We start from the raw sequence: 22,947 nt of genomic DNA, 5'->3' as shown, positions 1-22,947 counted from the left end.
TTGGGATATTCACCTCTCCACTATTTTTCTCCTCTGGCACAACCTTTATAGTCTTCCATGTGGGAAGGTCCTCAGTCCTGCGACTTTCCACTTCCAATTCCACGATGTACAGTCCTTTAGTCTGCTGTGACTTTTCGGTTGCCTTTTTCTATTGGCCCTGCATTTTGTCAGCCAACTTGTCTGTGAACATTCATGAAAAGGTTTTGCTTAATCAATGGGTTGTGGAGGGGGCTGGACTTTAATGAAATGTGCCTGAGAGAAGATTTGTATGTGCCTACTATCACCATGTGCTATTTGTTGGTCCTTCATTCATTTGCCACTTGATTTTCAATTCTTCCTTTATTGCTGCCTCTTCTTTCTATTTATTGTTAAGCCATTCATATATATTTTGAAAATTCTTTTGCTTCACTCATTCTCTGCTTGAGTACTTTAATTTATTGAAACTTCTTTGGTTATTACGTCTAGTCAAAGCATTCCATTCAGGTAGGACACAAGCTGTGGTTCTTCACCGTATCCATGAAGTATGGAATATATTTGATGTTGAGAATAATTTTTTCTTCTTCATTTACTACTTGTGATTCTCTCTCTACAGGCTTGCGTGATGTGGGATGGATCTGATGTTGACTTTTATGTGTATCCTAAAGTTTGTAATTTCTGCAATCATCTGTTCCTTCTAGTGAACATAATACATTTCAGCTTGCAACTCCTGGTTTATTCCTAAGTGTAATTTAATTTCCCCTAGTGCCATTTTTAGATCTTCTACATACCAGATAAACTTCATAACAAGCACCATCATCTGACTTCTCTAAGGGCACTGTGCATGTGGCATAAGGCATGGCGTTGGTGATTTCAGGGTCAAATTAAGCTTTATTGATGCTGATTGTGGTTATGCTGATTGCGGTTATTCTGACACATGTGTGTACTGCTACCCCCCACCAGTGCATCACATATTTTGTATATGGCTTTCTCTTTTTGTGGTGTACATGGTGTTTAAGTTATGTTTGCTGTTATTGTCAGTTCCAAAATATCTTTTACTATTTCTGGGTTTGATTCGGCATAAGTCTTGCTTGGAACATTCGATTATGCAGACCCTCGAGAGTGCTGCTGCTGCAGGTTCTGATTGCTTCTCCACTTTCTTCTTCCATACTCACCTGCTGGTGGCCCCTGAGCTTTTGCTATGTGCCTTAGGTGGCAGGGTTAAAAACCCTATATATACTCTGGGATGTTTTTCTTTCTCTGGCAGTCACACTCCCGCTTGTGCCTACACTTACACCTAATTATATTCCCTTGGCGGCATCCTGTAAATCCATCATACAGGGATCTACAAGTAAACAGCATCTTTGCGCCCTGGTTTGCCCGGTTTCCCGGCTTACCCCATCACGTCTGGACATCACTGATGATGAAATGCTCACTGCGGAGCAGGGGGAGGAATCGCCTCCTCGCATGGCGGGTGAGATCTCTAAGACAAGTCTGGGATCTTTGACACTTATTTTGCCTGACCCGTGGGCCAATATGGACTTAATTTGGCAGCATTTTCCATTTCTGCCTAAGGAGACTGCAGTGGATTTTGCTAGGGGCTTGTGTGAGCGGGGTGAGGCGGCTATTGGACCTGCCTCACTGGTAACTGGCCAGATGGTCATTATGATGGCAAATGAACCTTCATTTCGGGAGGAGCGTAGCTCTAATTTCGAGAATATTGTAATGGGGAAAAATGTTATGAATACTGAATAGGGAATACCAGCAACTCCAAAAGCCCTATCTAGTCTCATGTTGCCTCGTGCTTATCACAGGACATTGCCCTTATTCAAGCGTCTTTGAACAACAAAGCGAACTAGAAAATGCATAATTATCCAGTTGAAATGTCAGAACTCTTCAAAGAATTGGATACTCCTAGCCCCCTAGCCTCCTGACCCACCAAGTATTTTACATCTGCAACCCGGGAGAACGAGGGGACACCAGGGAATTGATGATGGAAGTACTACCCAGTCTGAGAAAGTTGCTGGAGGGACCTATGGGAACAACTCTTCGGCCATGGGTGACAAGGCCCCAGTGATTGCAGATATTGGGAGGTACTTGCCGGTATCGGCCATCATGCAGGATTCAACTTCGGATTCTATAGATTCCTGCTGAATGACTCTGCCTTCTCCCCTGACATTCATGCCCAAAGGTTACATCAGGGGAATTCATTGATGCAACATATTCAAGCTTTAATCATGTCAGCTTTGTCTATATCTTTGTCTACATTCATTAAACTGTATGAAGCCATCAATGAGGACTTTAAGGACCAAGCAACTTTATTGGCTATCATCCATTCCAAATTGATTTTCTTGGAAGCATCTGCGGCTAAGGTTCAATCTACGTTGGACTATGAAGAGGAACAGTCCAACAAGTGGCAAACTAGATTGAGCGATATGGCAAGAGCAGAACAATCTGATAAAATACTAATGATGGAAGCAATTTGGGATTTGGAAAAATGGGTCAGGCATTGTGTGGTTGCCCGGGAGAGGCGATGTGTGAAGTGTGATTGTGATTGGGTTGAAACAACACAGGAAAATGTCTCAATTAATAGCATGGCCAGAGGACTATCAGTCACCTTCCGATAAGCACTGGCCTACAGATGCACTAGTCCCTGTTTCGGGGGCATCTCCTTTGGATGATCCTGTGAAGCAGAGATACTTATCAGTTACTGTCGACTTCCCTTCTATGACTGTCCCAATCAGTCAAGTGGATCCTGAAACTGTGACTGGCGGTATGCCCACTATAATTCCTTCAACGCTGTGTGGCAGCACAGGCACTTTGGAACAAATGTATTCCATTTTTGCTAAGAAGCGGAAACTTAAGAGATCTTCCACATTAATACAGGAAAAAAAATCAAAGAACCTGCCACAACAAAAGAAAGCTAAATCTAATTCCTCGCGAGCCTTTCTACCCACCTAAAATCTCCTCAGCTTATAATACTCAATCAGCAAGAGAAGAGAGGGGAGCCTCAGAGAGAAGTTCCCGATCCTCCACAGGCCCCAAAAGCCATGAGTAATGGCTTGGTTGATTCTTGTTAGGGAGAATTCTCAAAATGTGCTAATTTCCCTTACCTTTTGAGACCCCCAGCAACTTTGCTGGATTTCTAGGATTTGATTTTTTACCTGGGAAGAGTGTGAGCTTTTCTTTCCCACTCTTCCATGTATTTTGATGTGTGTTTTACTTTTGTATTCTTTGGTTATGGGTTTTTTAAAAAAAGTGGGTGTCTTTTACAACTCAAATAGGGAGAGAGTGGGCACCACAAAATATCAAAAATATTCCAAATATTAAAGTCAATATAGAGATTGAATGTTCAAAAAAGACAAAAGTTACACACAATTTAGAAGGCGCTGGCTGCGACAAGTCTGGAGACACCCGGACTCAAAATTGCAACACAAGCTATAGACCAAGTAACAGTACTGGGTCACACAGCCGCTCTCATTTGGGCCCAGCCTGGGCACGTAATTCTTTAAAGTTCAAAAGCAGTATGTTCTAGTATCCAAAATGCATGATATAATGTTTGTCGAAAAATAAAGAGATGAATCTGTTTGGTAGTTTGTATCAAAATAATGGTTGGTCCAGAAAAAATTCAAAAATAAGGCTGTCACTAATGAATCCTTAGTGAGGGAGCAATTGTTTTGTTTGATATACAGCTTGCCTCATGAGCATGTTGTCTAACATATGATACTTGATGCCTTGATGCGCCACATATGCTTATATTGTGTATCCGATATAGTATCTGTGAATCTGCACCATTTTCTGTTTTATTTGAAATGTTGTTTTGAACCTCTGTACATCAGCCTTGCCGTTAATCCCGGACTATGTCTGGGACCCAAGGTGCCACCCGAGGGTGACACCCCCGCGTTGTGGCTGAGTCTTTATCCTTCAGTGATCTTTGTATTGCCTCATCTAATGTGGTTAATTTTTTTGTAATTTCCTTTATCTAAAACTAATTGGTTTATATTTGTCACATGATTTATTTGATGACACTAACACTGTGGTTCATATATTCATGTTTGTTTCCAATATTACACGTAATATAGTTACATTACCGTTATCTGCCCCGTTTGCCATTTGGCCCGCGACAGTATTTCTTTCATTTCCATCATTTTCATAATTCTGTTTTATTGTAATTAGGGTACTACAATTACGGTCATTAACAAATCATGCCCCATAAAGGTGTGTTTTGTTGAGTTATGCGGGCGATTGCCGGCTACACGTCTTTACCCGTGCCCACCCGCATCCTACCGATACGAGTGGGTCACGGGGCTAACAAAAAGACCCGTTGTCTCGGCAACGGCTCACCACTGCAGTCAGAGATACTGCCCTGCAGCTGCACACGGGAGGCTCTCTCTGTAGGTGACACACAGGATCCCTGGGTTACGCCACAGTGAATTGGGGAAGGGTCGGCGGCTGCGGATGGGGCAAAGACTCTCATGGATCTGTTGCTCAAAAAGGATTTGATCCAGGCTGCAGCCGAGGATGAGAAGTTAGCAGCGGAGTGGAGGTGCTTGCAAAGGATTTGGTGATTGACCAAATCGAAAGCGGCCGAAAGGTCGAGAAGTAGTAGCATTGCTAGCTTGCCCTGATCCTTTAAGACCTCAATTTGGGTTTTGAGGTCTATTAAAGCAGTCTGCGTCCCGTGTCTGGGACGGAATCCAGATTGGCGTAGACCTAGCATGTTATTGGATTCCAGATAGTTTTGAATCTGGAGGTATGCAGCATGGTCTAAAATCTTAAGCAGAAATGGTACTGTTGTGATAGGTCGGAAGTTGGTGGGAATGCTTGGGTGGAAGGATGTTTTTTTGAGCAGAGGGATCACCCAAGCATCCTTCAGGTTATCCGGGACAATACCGGTTTTGAAAGATGCGTTAATGAAGGCCGTGATGAATGGGGCCAGCTCATGTGCCGAGTCCTTAATAATAGGGGCTGGGCATGGATCACCTTGGCATTTGGAAGGTTTAATTCTACCTCAACGACGGTGAGCGGTGAGAATGTAAATGGTGTGGTGTTCTTCACTTTAAAGGTACTCTGCAAATGCAGTTAGGATTTCTTTTCGGCCGAGGTGGAAGTTTGTGAAACTTTCCCGACTTTGAAGGCTTGGCCTTCCCTAAACCAACATCTAACATTTCGTCTGACCAAATTCTTCTAAGATCCATGGCAAAGACTTAATCGTTTACTACCAGAACTGTGCTATCCTATCCAAGACTCTGAACCATTTACTTTGGCCCAGTCCTATTGTATTGAATTGCTGGTTTTAGTGAACTGAAACCCTTTGCCCTGCCTATGAAAGAGTTTGTCCCTCAATTTCTTTTAGCCTTGTCTTTTTACCCCTTTTAAAAGTAATTGAAGTGCTATTTTGCTCCCACTTCAAGAGAGCTGAACTTGTTCAATAACTTGTTGGTTGTGTATTTGTAGTATATTATTATATGATGTTGAGCTGCTGTTGCTAGTGTAATGTTTTCCAAGCGACTGTGTAAATAAATGTATATTCTTTTACCAAGAAATCTTGAGTAACTGGTTATTTGAATCACTGTAATTGTTGGTCCCTTGTGTAACCCCTTGTACTGCTCACTTTACTCTTGAGATAAGTCTGGCTGCTCAGCCATTTCTAGCGCAATATTGTGTAGTACAGGATTGTACCAAAGGTGAAATTGTACTGACACTTGTAGTCTTAATTCTTAAGTCTTAAAAGCCCGATGGTGGCAGCAGGGGCGCCTGCCCTTGGTGGCTGCTGCTGTGGGAATGGCAAAGGCAGGATCTGATCCTTAGTGGAGATCCTTGGTGTGGAGGATCCGGCTCACGCATTCCGGTGGATGCAGCACCCAAAAGTAGGCTGGGAGCAGTTCGGGTCGGCAAATCAGCTGCCGAAGTAAACGTTGCTAGGCAACGTGTTGTGGACGAGTGTGCGCCGCCATTTTAGGCCGCACGTGTTGAGCAGTGCTCAGAATCAAATCGGGCACATCAAATGGAAAATGTTAGCGAAAGCGAGTGCATCTGCGTGTCGCGCATATGCAGAGGAAGCAGGGAGGCACTGGACACCTACCCCACATTAGAGGATGCGATGGCCGTCGCCGCTCCTCCTACCTGGATTCCTTCCTGGATCCAGCTCGATGGTGGCAGCATGGGTGCCTGCCCTTAGTGGCTGCTGCTGTGGGAATGGCAAAGACAGGATCTGATCCTTAGTGGAGATCCTTGGTGTGGAGGATCCGGCTCACGCCTTCCGGTGGATGCAGCACCCGGAAGTAGGCTGGGAGCAGTTCGGGTCGGCATATCAGCTGCCGAAGTAAACGTTGCTAGGCAACGTGTTGTGGATGAGTGTGCGCCGCCATTTTAGGCCACACGCGTTGAAGAGGCTTTGACAAAGGATGCATGGAAAAATGAGCCGCCGATGCTCTATTTGGAGCGCCTAACTAGGATAAATGATGGCCTTATCCTGAATAGAGCGAATGTGACGATCCTGCTACATAATGTACCAGCTCTTCACTCAATCTTGTCAAGGGACATCTCTGTTGTGGAGTTTATTGATGGATACAGAGCAGATCCAGTGAGATTGCATGTAAGGCCGGAATCGATCAGGGACAGGATATGGGCAGAAGCTTTCTCATTCTGATCCCTAAACTGGATCTCACTCAAGTTCATGCTCTAGACTCTCTGGGGTCTGAGTCTCCTTGTAAACAAAGGGCCAGGACCAGGAGACCCAAGGATAACTGGCTTCTGCAGTCAAAATTTCCAAAACTTGAGAAGGTTCAGTCCAGAAATTCGATGTCATCTACTAATAAATCAGTGGTGTTTGCAAATAAACTTGATCAACCATGGAACATTACCTTCTCTAGGAATGGGGAAGCCAAGGACCCAAGATCAGTCGAATTTTATAATTCCTCATCTGAACATGCATCAATAGATGAAGGCTGGTCTTGGATCCGTACAGCCTGATTCCATCTAGGGATCATTAGCGCGAAAAGAGTCAAGCCAAGAGTCCATTCTTTATCGGATTGTGGAGCAGGGGTTTTGTCCACCTTATGAATGATGATGTTACGGATTGGTTGCAATACAATGTTCTTTTGTTACAAGAAACATGGTTGTGTGAGCCTCCCCTCTGTGGAAGCCACATCCCTTTTTCGAACCCTGCAGTAAACGATGTTAAGGGGAGACCCTACACAGGTCACCTTATACTCATCAAAAAGAGCTTTTCAGTTGAAGTCCTGAGGCACTGGATTCTTAATCCTTTGGCCCAAGGACTCATAATAAAAGGTTCATCGGTGGACTAGGAGGTTCCCTGATATCAGTTTTTTATCAATTTATACTGGAATCCTGCCAAAACAGGATGCAATGCCTTTATTGGGGTGGTGATGGATGTGATTGAGGAAGTAAGGCTAGAGTGGAATAACCCTTATATCATACTGGGGGGAGTTCTTAACATCAGATGTGCTCCCCTAGGGGGTGGTGTCAAGACCGGGGGAAAGCCTAAACCTGCAGGAGAATTGGAAGCTAAGCTTGGAATCACCTTATGAGAAGCAGAGATTTGCTTATGCTAAATAATACATCTAAGGGGATATCCGGCTAGGTTGATATGGGGTAGAGAATCAGAATAGGCTACATTAGATTACTGTTTTGTCTATCGTAAACTTACCATGTGATGGAATCCCTGGTAGTAATAGATATAGAGAATAGTGATCACTCCCTGCTCAGAATCACCATATTGGGTTCCCACAAATCCACTGATGTTGAATTAGTACCGGCCATGGAGGTCTGTCCAGGCCGTAATCGAATCCGCCTTTGCAGATGGGATGCGGTAGATATCTCTTCTTTGATGCAATTAGGAGTGGAGGCCAATGATGGGACTGTTAATTATGTCCCGTTATTGGCCAAATACACCCAGATCCAGAGACCAGGGGTTAGACCAGATTTTATCCGGAAGCATAAGTTCAACAAGACATTAGTTGCTGAGTGTAAAAAGTATAGAGCTGATTTGAAGGCCTTGAGAGATATCCCTCTGGTCAGTCGTGCATCAAGGAAAACAAAAGCACCAGCAACAATACAAAAACTGGTTGAAAAGACTTCCAGCACATCAGATGCAAGAGGATGGGGTGAATATGCTGGCACTCTTAAGTAAAAAAAAAACTAGACTTACCTGGGAGTTGATCAACAAGGTGGGAACGCCTCAGGTAGCCCTACAAACAGTTTATGTTAATGGACAACAATGGTTGGAAAACATTGACTTACTCCTTATGGATAAACAATTAAATCCATGCCACAACATCTAGGGAGGAAACAGGAATGGGACTGGAATCTACAAAAGTCTGAAGTTCGAGATGCTATTTTGAAGCTCAAGTCCAGGGCCCCTGGTCCGGACGGGCTCTCAAACTAGGAGTTGAAACGGGCTCCTGACAAATGGAATTTGCTTAATCTTTTTTCTGTAAGATGCTGCAGAGGAAACAGGTCTCATTTACTTGGAAGAGGGCCATTATTGTCCATATTTTCACAAAGGGGGTAAGAACCAACCCAATTAATTATCGTCCCATAGACCTTAAAGACAGTTTGGGAAAAATGTTTGCGTCTATCTTATTAAAGCATCTGTCAAGATGGGCTATCGAGCCGGGACATCAACATCCAAGACAGACAGGTTTTGTCAGAGGCATTGGTACGGATTGAATCGGTTTCTATTGAATCTCCTAAAACTCCATGACATTAAGGGCAAATACAAGTTGTATGTTGCCTTTGTGGACCTGCAGCAAGCTTTCAATAGTGTGAACCGGGAGCGCCTATGGTCGAAGCTGCAGGGCTGGAACTGTCCAGAGGAGCTTCTGGAGCCTATGGAGGCGCTCTATTCAGATTCTATCATGCAGGTTCGCTTCGACAGTCAGGGATTGCTATCATGGGAGATTGGGGTTAATGGGGGCCTAAAGAAGGGCTGTGTGCCCGCCCCTATCTTTTTAATCTTTATATTTCCGACATAGTGGAGACACAGAAGACTGTACGGGGCTTACGTCCGAAAATCAATGGGAATCCACTCCCATTGATGATCTATGTGGATGACTTCCCGTTGATCGGTAGAACACCAATAGGTCTCCAGCAGTGATTAGATGCTCTGCTGGCATACATGTCCCTTAACGACTTGCGAGTGAATGTGAAAACAATACAAAATCTTAATATTTAATGGGGAAAACAGATGGCAAAAGCTCCAAAACTTTAAGTGGTGTGTAAATCAACTTCCAATGGAATGTGTAGACTTCATTATATACTAGGAGTCTGTGGTAATCAGAGTGTGGCGGAAACTCATTGGGCAAATAACCTGCGAACAAAGGTTAAAAATCTCACAGCCCAAGGTATGATTTTGCAACAGCGATTTGGTAAATTCTCAATGAAACCTCTGATTATATTTTATAACCAAAAAGTAATCCCAATCCTATCCTATGCAGCGGAAGCCTGTTTCAATTTTAAATGGCATCTCTGGGAAATTCGGGAGGGGGCTTTTTGGGAAAAAAATGTGGCATGTGTTTTGAATTTGGCTTCTCATCGTTGTATGCAGTTTCTCTGTGGAAATCCCTCTCTTTATACCTAAAGTGTCTGTCAGCTTGGTCGGTCCCCAGTTATCTATCTTGGGTGATATCAAGGAGGGGTCTTATGTGGGTCTTCTGGGTGCATGGAAGGCCAAATATATCAACTGTTTGACAGAGTTGGATTGCTCTGTCGAAACTTTAATGGCCAATCCGACATTATTAAAAAAAAACTGTGTCAGCAGGACTGGATATTGACCCAAGTAAAAAGGAATAAGTTTAGTCTTATGAAAGACTAAAACTTGGAATGCAAGTCGTTAAAGGAAGTGCCGAAATATTTGAGGATGTTCCCTTGCCCTTTAGCTCGAGGGTGTTTCTTGAGAATGTGCTTAATATTATATCCTACGCGCAAACCTTTGGTGGCCCGGTAACAAATGGGAGAGGTTTTGTGGCCTTGTAGATTCTGTTTAAAACCTGAAGAACCAGAATCATTAAAGCACTTTTTGACTTCTTGTGTAGGCGGGACAGACCGGCGCACTCTCTTCTTGGGACATATAATCTCATCTGCCCCAACTTTGGGGATTGATGATTGGTGGCTAAAGATTCTGATGGTATAAATTAATTTGGCAGTCTTTGCGATAATAAAATTCCTCAATGGAATACCACTGGAGAGTTAATGCTGACCTTGGTTTAGGAAGATGGATGTTATTGTCATGGACTGTGAGTTTGAAGAAGTAACAGGGTTGGCATGAGTTCTGTATGATGTTATGTCTGAAATGTGATTGTTGCTGAATCCTACTCCCCTCCTTTTGTCTCTTTTTCTTTTTTTGTTTATTCTTATCGTTTTATTCTTTTTATGGTGTTTGTACATTATAATATGTCCAGCATAATAGGAAACTGATGAAGCCCGACTAGGCCGAAACACGTGTCTGGAGTTGCTGATGGTACTTTTGCCTAGCATTTTGGTGCTGGACTGCCCTGTGGGTGCGACAAAGATTGATATGCAAATGGGTTTTTCTCCTCTATGAAGGGTGCAGGGAGCATAAAAAACGTGGTTGTAGACCCTTCTGAGTGTAAGAAATTTCCCAGAACCCAGAACCAGGTATTTGACCCATGTTTGTTCTCAGTAGAGGGGCTCCAACACTTCTCTGTAACTTTCTAAAATGTGCGGTTTCAACCTAAGTAACCCAGGGTTATCCAGACACTGGCCCCTTGCTCACTGTGTCAGAGAGACTTGTTTTAGCCTCAATGATGAGGCCCGACTAGGTCAAAACACGTGTCTGGGGTTGCTGATGGTACTCCTGTTCAGAGGAGATTTCCCTAGTATTTTGGTGCTGGACTGCCCTTGTGTGTGGGACAAAGACTGATATGCAAACAGATATTTCACCTCTGTGAAGGGTGCAATGAGCTAAAACATGGTTGTAGGCCCTCCTGAGTGGAGGAAATTCCATAATACATGGTATTTAACCCATGTCTGTTCTTAGTAGAAGGGCTCCCACACTCCTTTGCAATCTCATATGTCTCCTTAGTTTCTGTGTTGTGTACTCCACATAGTGAATTTCTAAGTGGAGTCTGTCTGCCTGTTGCACTGTGTATATTCCATGGCTACAAGGATCAAGTTCAAGGCCCTCTGCATTTTTCACATGGCTTTCTGGGGCCTGGGGCCTACCTACGTGCAACACTGCCTATCTAAATACTGTCCCTCACAAGCCCTCCATTCATCTTCCTCCAACCTTCTGCGAGTGAGCCGGTTCTTCAAGCAGAGATTTGGAGGGAGATCCTTATCCTCAGCAGGTGCCACCCTCTGGAACAGCCTCCCTGCTGCCCTCTGTCTTGAGGCTGATCTTCTTAAATTCCGGAAACTTCTCAAGATCTTCCTCTTCTCCTCTTCCTTCTCTCTCCCTCTACCCTGCTAACCTAGTTCTCTGCTCTCCCCTTCTCTCTCCCCTTTCCTTACAGCTTGCCGACTGGCAGCCTGGTATAGCTCAGAGTCTCACAGGTACCTGGCACCCCCGCCAGTCCTCTTTCGCACTTGCCTTAAGGCCCCAACACCCCACCCACACTCACTGCAGTTGAGAAATAACCCAAAAGAGTGGCTCTCTCTGCACTTACCCCAGTCTCCACCGACCGGGTGCACTTGGACCAACCACCTCTTCCTGTGGCCATCCGTGCACTTGCACGATCTGTACAGACCATGCCTGAAGATATTCTGTCTGTTCTTCCTTGTCTTCACCCCTTAATTGCACTTGTAAAACTGCAGAAACACTGTCGGGCCTATTTGCTGTATCTCAAACTGTCAAATGTGTTTTTACGCACTTACTCTGCCTGTGCAGACCATTATCGTCTCAGAATTTCAAGGGCTCGGAGCAACTGTTTTTTCCCCCCATGTTCCCACCCTCCTTGAGCACTTTGAAACACTTGCCTGTGTGTAGGCGCTTTATAAATGAACAATACCATACCATACCTATAACTCAACAGCTGTCGCTACGGCCAATCCAGCTGACCTTTTCTAGCTGCCCCCAAAACCAACTATCATTACAGTATAGGATGACGTTTTGCTGCCTGCAACCTGCGAGTGCTTTGTGCTCTCAGCAGTGGTGCTCGCAGCGGTTGTGCAGGTCCAAGTCCTTCGTGTTGTTTTTGATTGCAAGTGAATCAGTGCTGGAATTTGGTAAATGCTAAGGGCTTGCAAGCAGTGAAGCATATCACTTCCATTGGCTATTGTGATATTTCAAGCACGGCGATGCCTGGCAATCATCTCAGCAATTGCTGGAGTGCCAAGAGGAATGCAGCTGTGCTGTGCATTTTGCACATCAGCTCTGCCCTGTGGAATGAATATTTCGGCATAATTTACTTTTTCTGACAAGCCCTGGGTTTATTTTGTTTTCATTCTGACTGAACCTTTCTGTCTCTGGCAGAACAATCAGTTTATTTGACACTTCCGTGCCTTCGCATCATGTCAAAGCTGGAATGGAGTCTGCGATGACGGTTTCAGCTGTTCGCATTGCTCGAGGTTCCTGCAGGGAGTAAGCGAGACATATATCAAGAAATGTTTCTGCAAGTTACAATTACTAAGAGTTACTGTGCACTGCGTGCTGTACTCTATCCCGAAGTGCTTCAGACTAATGTAATGATGCACGCATGTCTAGCTTTTTGAAATGTCCATCATTATTTTGACTTTCTGATCAACAGTCATTTTCCTAAAGGCTTTCATTAGTAAGACGCAGTTAAGTCGTGGATATGCATTTCATGATTATTTACATGAGAAACACTTTCACAAGCCTTCTTGCCAGGTAACACTTATGTCCCTATGCCGCAGGATCCATTTGTCAGTTTCCTCTAGTATCTGATCCAGTTATACTGTTCAGCCTGCAGCTTATCAGCTGTGGAGGTGTTGTATAAACAGGCTCCTTAATTGTCTGAATCACGCGGAATGTGATATTCTTGATCAGAAAATTCTTCATATTTTCTAGAGACTCACGTGGAAAAACTGAGGTCGACGTGGGATACACACTCGGGTCTTGAAAAGGAGTTCACAGGCTGCTGCCCTCACCTGCAGTTTCTTATATCAATACTTACAGGCCCCTTCAGGGTAATGAGGTATGTTAAAGTTACATTTGTATCTCCAGCCCTACAAATAGAAAAGAACATGTTTACATTATTCTAGGGGTACCAGAGAGGAGGAGGCAGAGGGGGTGATTACCGGTGCTTCTGAGGAGTGCTAATAAAACCCACAACAAGAGAAAACATTTGGCTTTTTAACCTGCATATATCTGTCCAGACTTAGCATTATTACACTTGCAAAACTACTTCATCAGAATACTTGGAATTTTGAAAGTTGCCCTTCTTGGAACGTTATGTTATGTTAACGTTTCTTGTACCGTGCACTGTTGCCACCTGCATGGTCTCTTGGCACTCCGGGCAGATCTGTAATGCAAGGTGGGTGGCTGGTATGTTAGAGAAACTGTCTGGGAAACAGACCAAGAGAGCTGTGATGTGCTGTTGTCAGCATCAGTTCGGAGAAACCGGTCACTCAAGGACGTAATTTCACCAAAATGCCAGGGGTAGCGGAAGTGACATCACATGACCCTTGACCTCTGATGACATCACTCCACCCAGTCAAGTGACATCACAGGAAGCGATAGAACACGACCTTTCACCCCTTGACAAAACAGTAAGTGGCATCATATAGCATTGTTTCTAAGTACACTATGAAAAATATGGTGACGATATCACTGTAAAGTGATATACATTTCATACAAGAATAGATCACCATATGCATTGTTAATATCAACGCATATAGGCCCATTTACCAAATTACTGTGAATGCAAGCAGACATCCAAGGCCAAACAATAATGATGTCTTATTATATAGCACTTACGCTTAAGCTCTTCATATAGAACAAATATACATACAATATCACCCAACCTGTGTTGGTACTCATTTATCAACCTCAGCAGGACGAAAGGCTGAGTTAACCTTGCTGGGAGCCGAACATGCAACCTGTAGATCATATGCACATTGCAGCAGCGATTGCTCAACCCAATGAGCTATCTTGACGGCTATAGCTATCAGAAAACCAGCCAATCCAGAAAAAAGAGCCACATGTTGCTGGCCCAAAGAGCCACATGCTGCTGGCCACAGTGGAGGATCCTCTTTTTTTTTAATGATATATATTTTTTGTTTAGGGGTAGCAAGGGAGACCCCTGGTGACCCATACATGACGTCCCTGCAGTCACTGAGCATAGGTGTGTTTTTAGGTCTGTATAGTCGCCATGTGGCGTTGGGCGAGATGATACATGGTTTGTTTTGGTATAGGATGATTTTATCAACAAAAAAAATGGTCGCAAAGAGCAATAGTTCTAAAAATGCTATCACCAAAGGTTTGAACACCAAAAGTTTGAACGTGGTGGCATTGAAAAAAAATGCAAGGAGGGTGGCGGGTATGTTAGAGAAACTGTCTGGGAAACCGATCACGGAGGTGAAATGGAACCTGCGCTGCAGGAACCCAGCATGAAGATGAAGGGAAGTGGGGTTTGTTTATGTTGGGGGTGTGCTGAAGGTATGGGTGGGGCGTTGTTATGGGTGTGTTGTGTGTGTGGTGTGAGTATGTATGTGTGTTCGCATGAGGAAGGTGCAAACCTTTGGTAGTTCGCACCTGTCTCATGCAAACGTTCTGGCAGCGGTAAATTCAGCAGCTGTCGGATCACTGCAAATCGTGTGTTTTGTTGTCTTGGAACAGAATGAGTTACACCATAATATAATTAGGGTATGCTTTTTCTTAGAACAATATTATGCAATGTGACAGAACCTGTTAAGGACATGCACACCATCACCCTAACTTCCATATAGTTTGTTGAGTAGAATCACAAACTTATCTCTAAAGTGAACCATATTAATGCAAACCAGGGCAGCGTTTGGAATTGCTTACATTACCCAATTCATCCAGTGCAGGGTGATCAGGTGTGGTAAAGCAATAAACAATCTTCACACAGTGACTAGGATTCTGACTACATGCTTCACATGTCATTTATCACTTGCATGCTCCTGGTCAAAAAGTATCAGGATGCACAACATATTTCAACAAATGTCAATTCTGCGTCATTCAAATGTTATCTGATGTGCTCATATGAGGGCCTTTCATTGGACCCTCACTGCAGAGTTGAAAGTTTGAACTAGCAGTAAGACATCCCTCAATGATGCATTCCTCTGTATGAATGAGTGTTGTCACCAACCACTGTCCAGAGTTTTTGGAACTCTTCCTCAAGTCAGGTAGCAACATTGCCTTCACTGTTGGAGCAAGGCTTTGCCAAATGGTATGTCAATCATTGTCAAGGTATGGTTCCAGAAATCAGATCGTGTGGGACTCTTCAAAAGAACATGTGTTATAGTTGTTTCTGCTCTTGGACATGACCAACGGCCTATATTGCCATCTGTCGAGACTTTACAACTTATCCAGCATGTAATTAAATCCATGGAGGAATTAAAACGTGGCTCATTTACCATTAGCCTCTTTGAATCCCATTATGCCCCCCTAATATCCTGGCATGTTATTTTCTGTGAATGTTCAGCTATCTGATTTTGCTCTGTTTTTGTAATTGGATTCAGTATAGAATAACGTACTTTGTATGTTCCTTTGCAACCTGTGTCTGGTGTATTTTCCTTTTGGGGTACTCAGCCTTGATATTCTTTATCTGTTTCCACACTCTCTCCTGCCTTTGACACTGTTAACCATGCCATCTTGCTCAACTGTCTCCGTTATAACCTGGGTATCACTGGTCAGGCACTGGCGTGGCTGACTTCTTTCATCTCTGACCGACCCTCCCAGGTCCAACTTAGGTCCTTCATCTCCGCTGTCTTTGTCTCTACCTGTGGTGGCCCCCAGGGGTCTAAACTCTCTCCCTGGCTGTTCAACCAATACCTGGCACTCCTTGCCCACCGCATCGCTGCTCTCTGCCCCAACTTTCAGTGCTATGCGGATGACACCCAGCTCATTTTCAGGATACCCTTAGCCTCATCCTCTCCTTCCCTCATCTCAGACTGTCTGTCTGCTATCCAGGAGTGGTGTGCCGCCAATGACCTCTGCCTTAATGCCAGTAAGACTGAGATTCTCCTCATCGGTACACCCGCTCCCACCTTTCCAGTAGCTCTCTGGCCGGCCTCTTTTGGTCTTCTTCCTGCTCCCAATGCAAGGCTAAAAACCTTTGGGTCATCTTCGATTCCACACTCTCCTTCTCTCCTCACATCTCTGATGTCTCTAAGAAGTCACACTACCAGCTGCACCTCCTAAAGGGTATTGTCCCTTTCCTCTCCTTCCCCCTGAAGATCACTGTCTCCAGAGCCCTGGTTCTCTCTAGGCTGGACTATTACAACAGCCTCCTTCTAAATTTGCCTGCTTCTACTCTCCGCCCTCTGCAACTGATCCAAAACAGGACTGCAAGACTTGTCTTTGGCCTCAAGCCCAGGGATCATATCACTCCAGGACTGAAATCTCTCAATTGGCTCCCAGTCGCTGTGAGGATTAAGTTCAAAACCCTCTGCATCGTCCACAAAGCCTTCTGGGGCCTGGGGCCTCAATACCTTCAACTCTCTCTTCCTAAATATCTTCCTTCACAAGCTCTTCACTCATCTGCCTCCAACTCCCTCAGGGTCAGTCGTTTCTCCTAGCAACGAGTTGGTGGTAGATCCCTTTCTTTGGCTGGTGCCTCCCTCTGGAACAGCCTCCCTGTCTCCCTTAAACTTGAGGAGAACCATCGCCGGTTTTCAGAAGCACCTCAAAACTTCTCTCTTTGGTACTGCTTTTTCTCTTCCGCTCCTCTGCTGGCCTTTTGGCTGTATCCAGAACTGCACTGCTACCTGGACACCCTCTGATATCCGGCTAGGTCCCTCCCCAGCCAGCGTCACATACCTGCACTGCCCCCTGGAAACGCCCTCACTTGGGGACTGTTTTCTTTATCCCTACAGTCCCTGACCATGACACCTGATGTCTGCACTTACCCATGCACTTGCCACTTGCTGGCCGTTACTATTGTTATTATCTATTCACATGCACTGCACTGTCCCTACCCCCTTCCCATGCACTTGCGTGATCTGAATTACACCTGGCTTGTAGGATCATTGTTTGTCCTCCCCTTGTGTCCCTCCCTTGCCTCATCGCACCTTGAAACACTAGTGTATAGTTGTGTTATAAATGTCATATCATAAAGAACTCAGACTGGCACAGCATGCTGAAGGGAAGCTTGCAAAGGTAAATAACAGCTAACACTTCGTAATACACTCTTTAACCGTTTAAACTGGGACGGACGACCCAGCCCTTTAAGATGAGGTAGCAATACTTTGAGATGAATGGGGATGCAGAAGTCAAACATCAATAATCAAACAGACTCAGGAAGTTGGTAAAGTTGACTGTTTTAATATCAATTATCTAAAACAGGGAGTACAGCAGACATCAACGGACGTCTCATAGCATGGTCTCTCAATGCATTTCATTAAAGACCTTCTTTATATAGCCAAAAACTCCTCATTGATGACGTTAACCTACCTATTTGCTGATGTCATCCTACGTGGCAAAACTACAAACACCTAGTGGCTAGGCTTAAGGGGAACATCTAGGTATATGTTCCATACTAGTCTAGAAAGTGATAGGCTCTTCAATATCAGGTGGGACTACTAAGCCCACCCTTCAAAAAAGTCACTATGAACATCACTAAATACACAATGTCCCATTGAATATACAAACTCTAGGGCCCTTAATCACGTGATATGATATGATATGATATGATATATGATTGTTTATTTATATAGCGCCTATACACAATGTGTTTCAAAGCGATACAAGGCAAGAGAGGGAACAAGGGGAAAATACAACCCCATTCTTACAGGCCATGAACAGTAAGGATGTGAAATTAACTATCGTACTCGGCCTGACGACATTTCAGATAGTGCAAGAGCTCAGACATAGATAAGGAAGGGAGGGGGAGGGGGAGGGTGGGAAGGAAATGGAAACAGACAGGCGACTACCGTACTAGGCCTGACGTCATTTCTGGTAGAGCCGGAGAAAAACAAAAGGTGAGGGAGAGGGGTGCAGAAAGGGAGGGGAGGAACAAAACAAGCGACTATCATACTAGGCCTGACAACATTTCAGATAGTACTGGACGCGTGGTGGGGAGAAAAAAAAACAGTAATGGGAGGGTGGAGGAAACAGACGAGGTTGCTATCATATTAGGTGCAGGGACAATTATGATAGAGTAAGTGCATAGAAGAAAGTAAGGGGAGGAGATAGGAAAAGGGAGAAGCGAAAGGAGGAGAGAAAAGAGAGTAAGCAGTCAAAAAGAGTGAGAAGCAAGAGTGGAGAGAGAATACAATTGCAGAAGTCATTAGTAACACATAATGTTATCATAGGCTGTGGACCCCTACAATTGGTTTGCACTCCTACATCCGTCAGTACTTTTCCACCCACGTTAGCAGCACACAGGCTGGACTTCCAAGTGCTGGTGAGATGGTCATAACCATAGCTTATCACCAATTAGCATATCATCTATCATCACCTCAGTGGTCTGTACGTCAATTAATCCTTTGAACTTGGCCTTGGAAATGCTCCTTGCTCTGAAGAATTCAGGGGATTAGAGGCACATTCTGCCCCTCTGCATAGGAGTGGTTTGTCATGTTTATCTAGTTCCATCCATTCACGTGACTGAAGGCTGACATCTTCCTTGTTTTTGTCCATGCCTTCTGAACAGGAGTTTCATTCTTTCACACAATTGTAACTCATTTCTGTTCATCCCAGTTCCATAAGACCTTGGCTTCTTGGGGCTGATCCAGCCTCGCCTTTCTGAGATTCACTTCTGTAATTCAATGGTTTTTCAACTGCATCACACTGAAAAAGTCATTCCTTCTCTGGTCCAGTTCTGCTATAACACGTTGTGGAAACATCCATTCTTTATTTACTCCTATATATGTACACATTGGCATTTGCCGCAATCTATTCACTAGATAGCTTGCATCAAGAATACTTTGTCTGCTTGCTTTTCTTTGCATCTGTACATGTGTAAAATAACATGATAGCTTCATTGTTTTTGTATTATACATTTCTTCATCTCAAGCCTCAGATGTTGCTTATCTTTGATACTTTCTTGATGCCTTATAGACTATCTTCACTTTCGTATCTCTGCATCTCTTCTTTTACTTTGCATGATGTCACCAATTTGCTTGTTTGCTCTCTTTTCATGCTTCTTCTGGGATTTCATTCAAATGGCCATCATACTGTTTTGTATGCAGGTATGGCTTTTTAATCGGAACCTTACTTCCAGGATTCTCCTTGATATCAGTATTTTCACAGGTACTGCACGCGTTTCACACTCTGGTTCCCAACATATAGGCAATATGGGCGAGATGCTTGAGGTGGGGGTACTTGGCTCCTTATCTACACTTTTGAATCTTTACAATCCATCTCAGAGGGCACATTAACCTGGAGTATCAAAAAAAGAATGACCAGGCGGAGTTTAATCCTTGGAGCCCCAGAGACTTGCTTCAAGAGTATCCATGTTTGATTCCTTTACCAAGCCGATAGATCACAAATAGCTCCCTGCACCTTATTGTGAATGATCAAATGTATAACTTTGGTCTCCCAGATTACTGCAAGTGGATTTAGCATTCAGGAATCCTGTTTCACTGAGCCCCCTCCCATGTTAAAGTCAGGATTGTCCAAGGTCGGGAGACATCTGACTGGGTGGATCGGAAGATCGGGAGAATAGCGGCAGCCTCTGTTATATAATTGTAATTGTTATCTAAAAGTTCAAATTGCTCACTGGGATTGAGGAATACGCTGCTACTGCTCTAATCTAACTAAATTAAGGGATTTGCGCTAACCTTAGCGTGGGTCAGTTAACCTGGTGACAATGATTATATATCATAGGCTGTGAGCACTCTTTTAAGAGATTGTGACTGTGGAAATCACGGAGGAAAGTTTTAAAGCTGTAACGAACAATGCAGGTCACTGCTTCCAAAGAAGAGTCAGGAAATGCTAACATAATCAAATCTTAAAGGTCCTTTAGAGAAATAGAAACACTTTCTCAGTATTCATTTAACAAATGTTACACGTGATTCATTGTTAATGTACTGGTTGTGATTAATTTTATTACAGAAGAGAGAGAGAGAATTGGGGAGAATTGGGGTTCTGAAATGAGAATCTATGGTTGGCATAGCAATGGCCAATACATGGCATTAAACTGCCAAAGCACTAAAACCTCATTTTCCAAACTCCTCCACCGTAGTACCCAATGAGAAGGTCCCTAACAATAATTTCTCTGAATCAGCAGCTTTGTAAGAAGCAAGCCTAGTGCCTGGCTTTCCATTTCACAGTGATTTCATATTGGGCTATTTTTCCACAATGGGGCTATTTTTACGGCTTCTTTTGACAGCAGATATGTGTGTTTGTCCTCTTGAGGCTGCCTTTCTACTCCCATTACATGTGCTGCTTGGGTTTTTTTGTTTGGGCAATTTTGGGCTACTTTTGACAAGTCCTCTTGAGGCTGCTTTTCGTCTTGTTGTTTGCCCCCAACCAACTACCAACACCCACCGACCCCACTCTCTCTAACCCCCCCACTCTCTCTAACCCCACCCACTCACCCAACACTACCTACCCTACCCCATCCTCTCACCCTATCCCCTCCCACCCTATACCCACCCACCCAGTCTCCACGCTCTCTACCCCGTCAACCGTCAGTCCTCATTCTTTCTACCACCAAACACTCGCCCTCGCTACACACTCACCATACCCCATTCTCTCTAACCCCATCTACAGTACCCCCAGTCTCTCTACCCTCACCCTACCCAAGACACTCTATCCCAATACACTTACCCTTCCCCACTCGCTCTAACCCCACCCATGCTACGGCCTCCCGCTACTCCCATTCACCCAATACCCTATATCTACACTCACACACACAATCCTCACTCTCTCTACCACCAGTGACCCTTTCTACCTCTAACCAACCACCCTGCCCCACCCTCTCTACCCTCACCCACCCTACCTCTACTCTCTCTACCCCATCCCACCGACCTAAATGCCACTTTCTCTACCCCAATCCACCCTACACCCACTATTCCTATCCTCCCCCCACTGGCTCTACCCCCACACTCTCTACCCCCTTCCACTCTACCCTACCCACACTCTCTCCTTCCTCACCCACCATACCCTAACCCCACTCCCTCTAACTACACTACACTACTTGATTTACCACAGAAGTATTTGCATCTAAATATTGGTCTTATTAATACACGTTCTTTGACAAAACATGCACACAATGTCAAAGACATGATTACCTCTAATGACTTCGACATTCTTTGCCTAACAGAAACCTGGCTTTCAGACCCAGTGGGGCTCACTTGTGAGCAGGCTGTACCAGAAGGTCACACCATCTACATGGAGAATAGGCAGCAGGGCCGAGGAGGTGGGGTAGCAATCATTGCAAAGGACAGCCTTAAACTCTTTAAGGTAACTCTAAGCTGTAGCGGGTGTGAAGCACTGCACCTCAAATTGATGTTCTCCCCCAACAACTCCCTTAATTTGGTGGTCATCTACAGACCTCCGGCTCTGGTTTCGGATTTCTCAACGGAACTCTGCTCTCACTTAAATTCCCTAAGATCCGTTAATGTGTCCACTGTTGCACAATCCCCATATCCAAGTAGTTAATAGAAACTTCAAAAATCTAAATAGGGCACAGATTAAGTCATGCGCTGATGAAATACTGTGTTCCTTTCAGGATCTCGACTCATGCGCAATCCTCTTAGACAAATACAATAAGCACGTTCTTGAGCTGGTGGAGGCAGAGGCCCCTCTCAAATCTAAATTAGCCAGAAAAAACAACTGCCAAAAATGGTTTACTAAGGAGCTGCACACTTTAAAAAAGGAAAAAACGTACACTGGAGAGGAAATGGATCCTAGAAAAATCAGTGGATAGTAAAAATAATTGGAAAACAAAGGACAAGGAATATAGAGACAAAATAAAGTCAGCTAAGGCTAACTTCTTTAATTCAGAGATTGAACTCGCTGACAACAAGTCTAGTAAACTTTTCGACATACTAAAGAGCATTGAAAAACCTGCTAGTCTCACACCCCCGTTTACGCCCACAGAGGAGGATTGTAATATTGTCTCTAAGGCTTTTCAAGCTAAAACTGATAAAGCACGACAAAACATTATCAAGGCTAGAACCTCTGTGAACCAGGAGATACAATCTATAGAAGCAGAGATAACCACAAGAGAACAGATTTTCAAATTTGACCCCATCACTGTAGCAGATTTGTTAGAGGTACTGAACAATGTGAAACCCACCACCTGTGCAGAAAATACTCTACCACCTAGCATTATTCTGCAACATAAAGACATTTTTGCCCCCATTCTCCTGAGAATAGTGAATGCCTCGTTCCAGGAGGGTGTAGTGCCAAAGGAACTTAAGAAGGTCACCATCACCCCTCTTGTCAAAAAAGCCGGCCTGGATCCAAAGGACCCTGCTAACCTGCGCCCAATTACAAATTCCAACTTTGTTCTTAAATTACTGGACAAGGTAGCAACGCAGCAACTACAGAAATTTGTAGAGAATCAGGAAGCCTTGCACCAGCAACAATCTGGCTTCAGAGCATCTCATAGCACTGAAACAGCCATGCTGGACCTACAGAATCAGATGTTGAGCTTGCTTGACAAAAATAAGTTAGGGATGCTGATGCTTCTTGATTTAAGCGCTGCCTTCGATCTGGTAGATCATCAACTCCTCATCAAGGCACTCATTGAGAACGTGGGCTGCTCCGAAGGAGCTATTGACTGGTTATTGTCATTTCTATCGAACCACCAAGCCAGAGTCCACTGGGGCAGCAACTTTTCTGATCCCTGCGATTGTAACGCTCACCTGATTCCCGTAGAGGCGCCGATCTTG

The sequence above is a fragment of the Ambystoma mexicanum genome, chromosome 6q, assembly GCF_040938575.1.
Source record: "Ambystoma mexicanum isolate Mex_15411 chromosome 6q, UKY_AmexF1_1, whole genome shotgun sequence".
Taxonomy (NCBI): Eukaryota; Metazoa; Chordata; class Amphibia; order Caudata; family Ambystomatidae; genus Ambystoma; species Ambystoma mexicanum.
The sequence above is the reverse complement of the archived record's forward strand: the minus strand, read 5'-3'. Positions refer to the sequence as shown.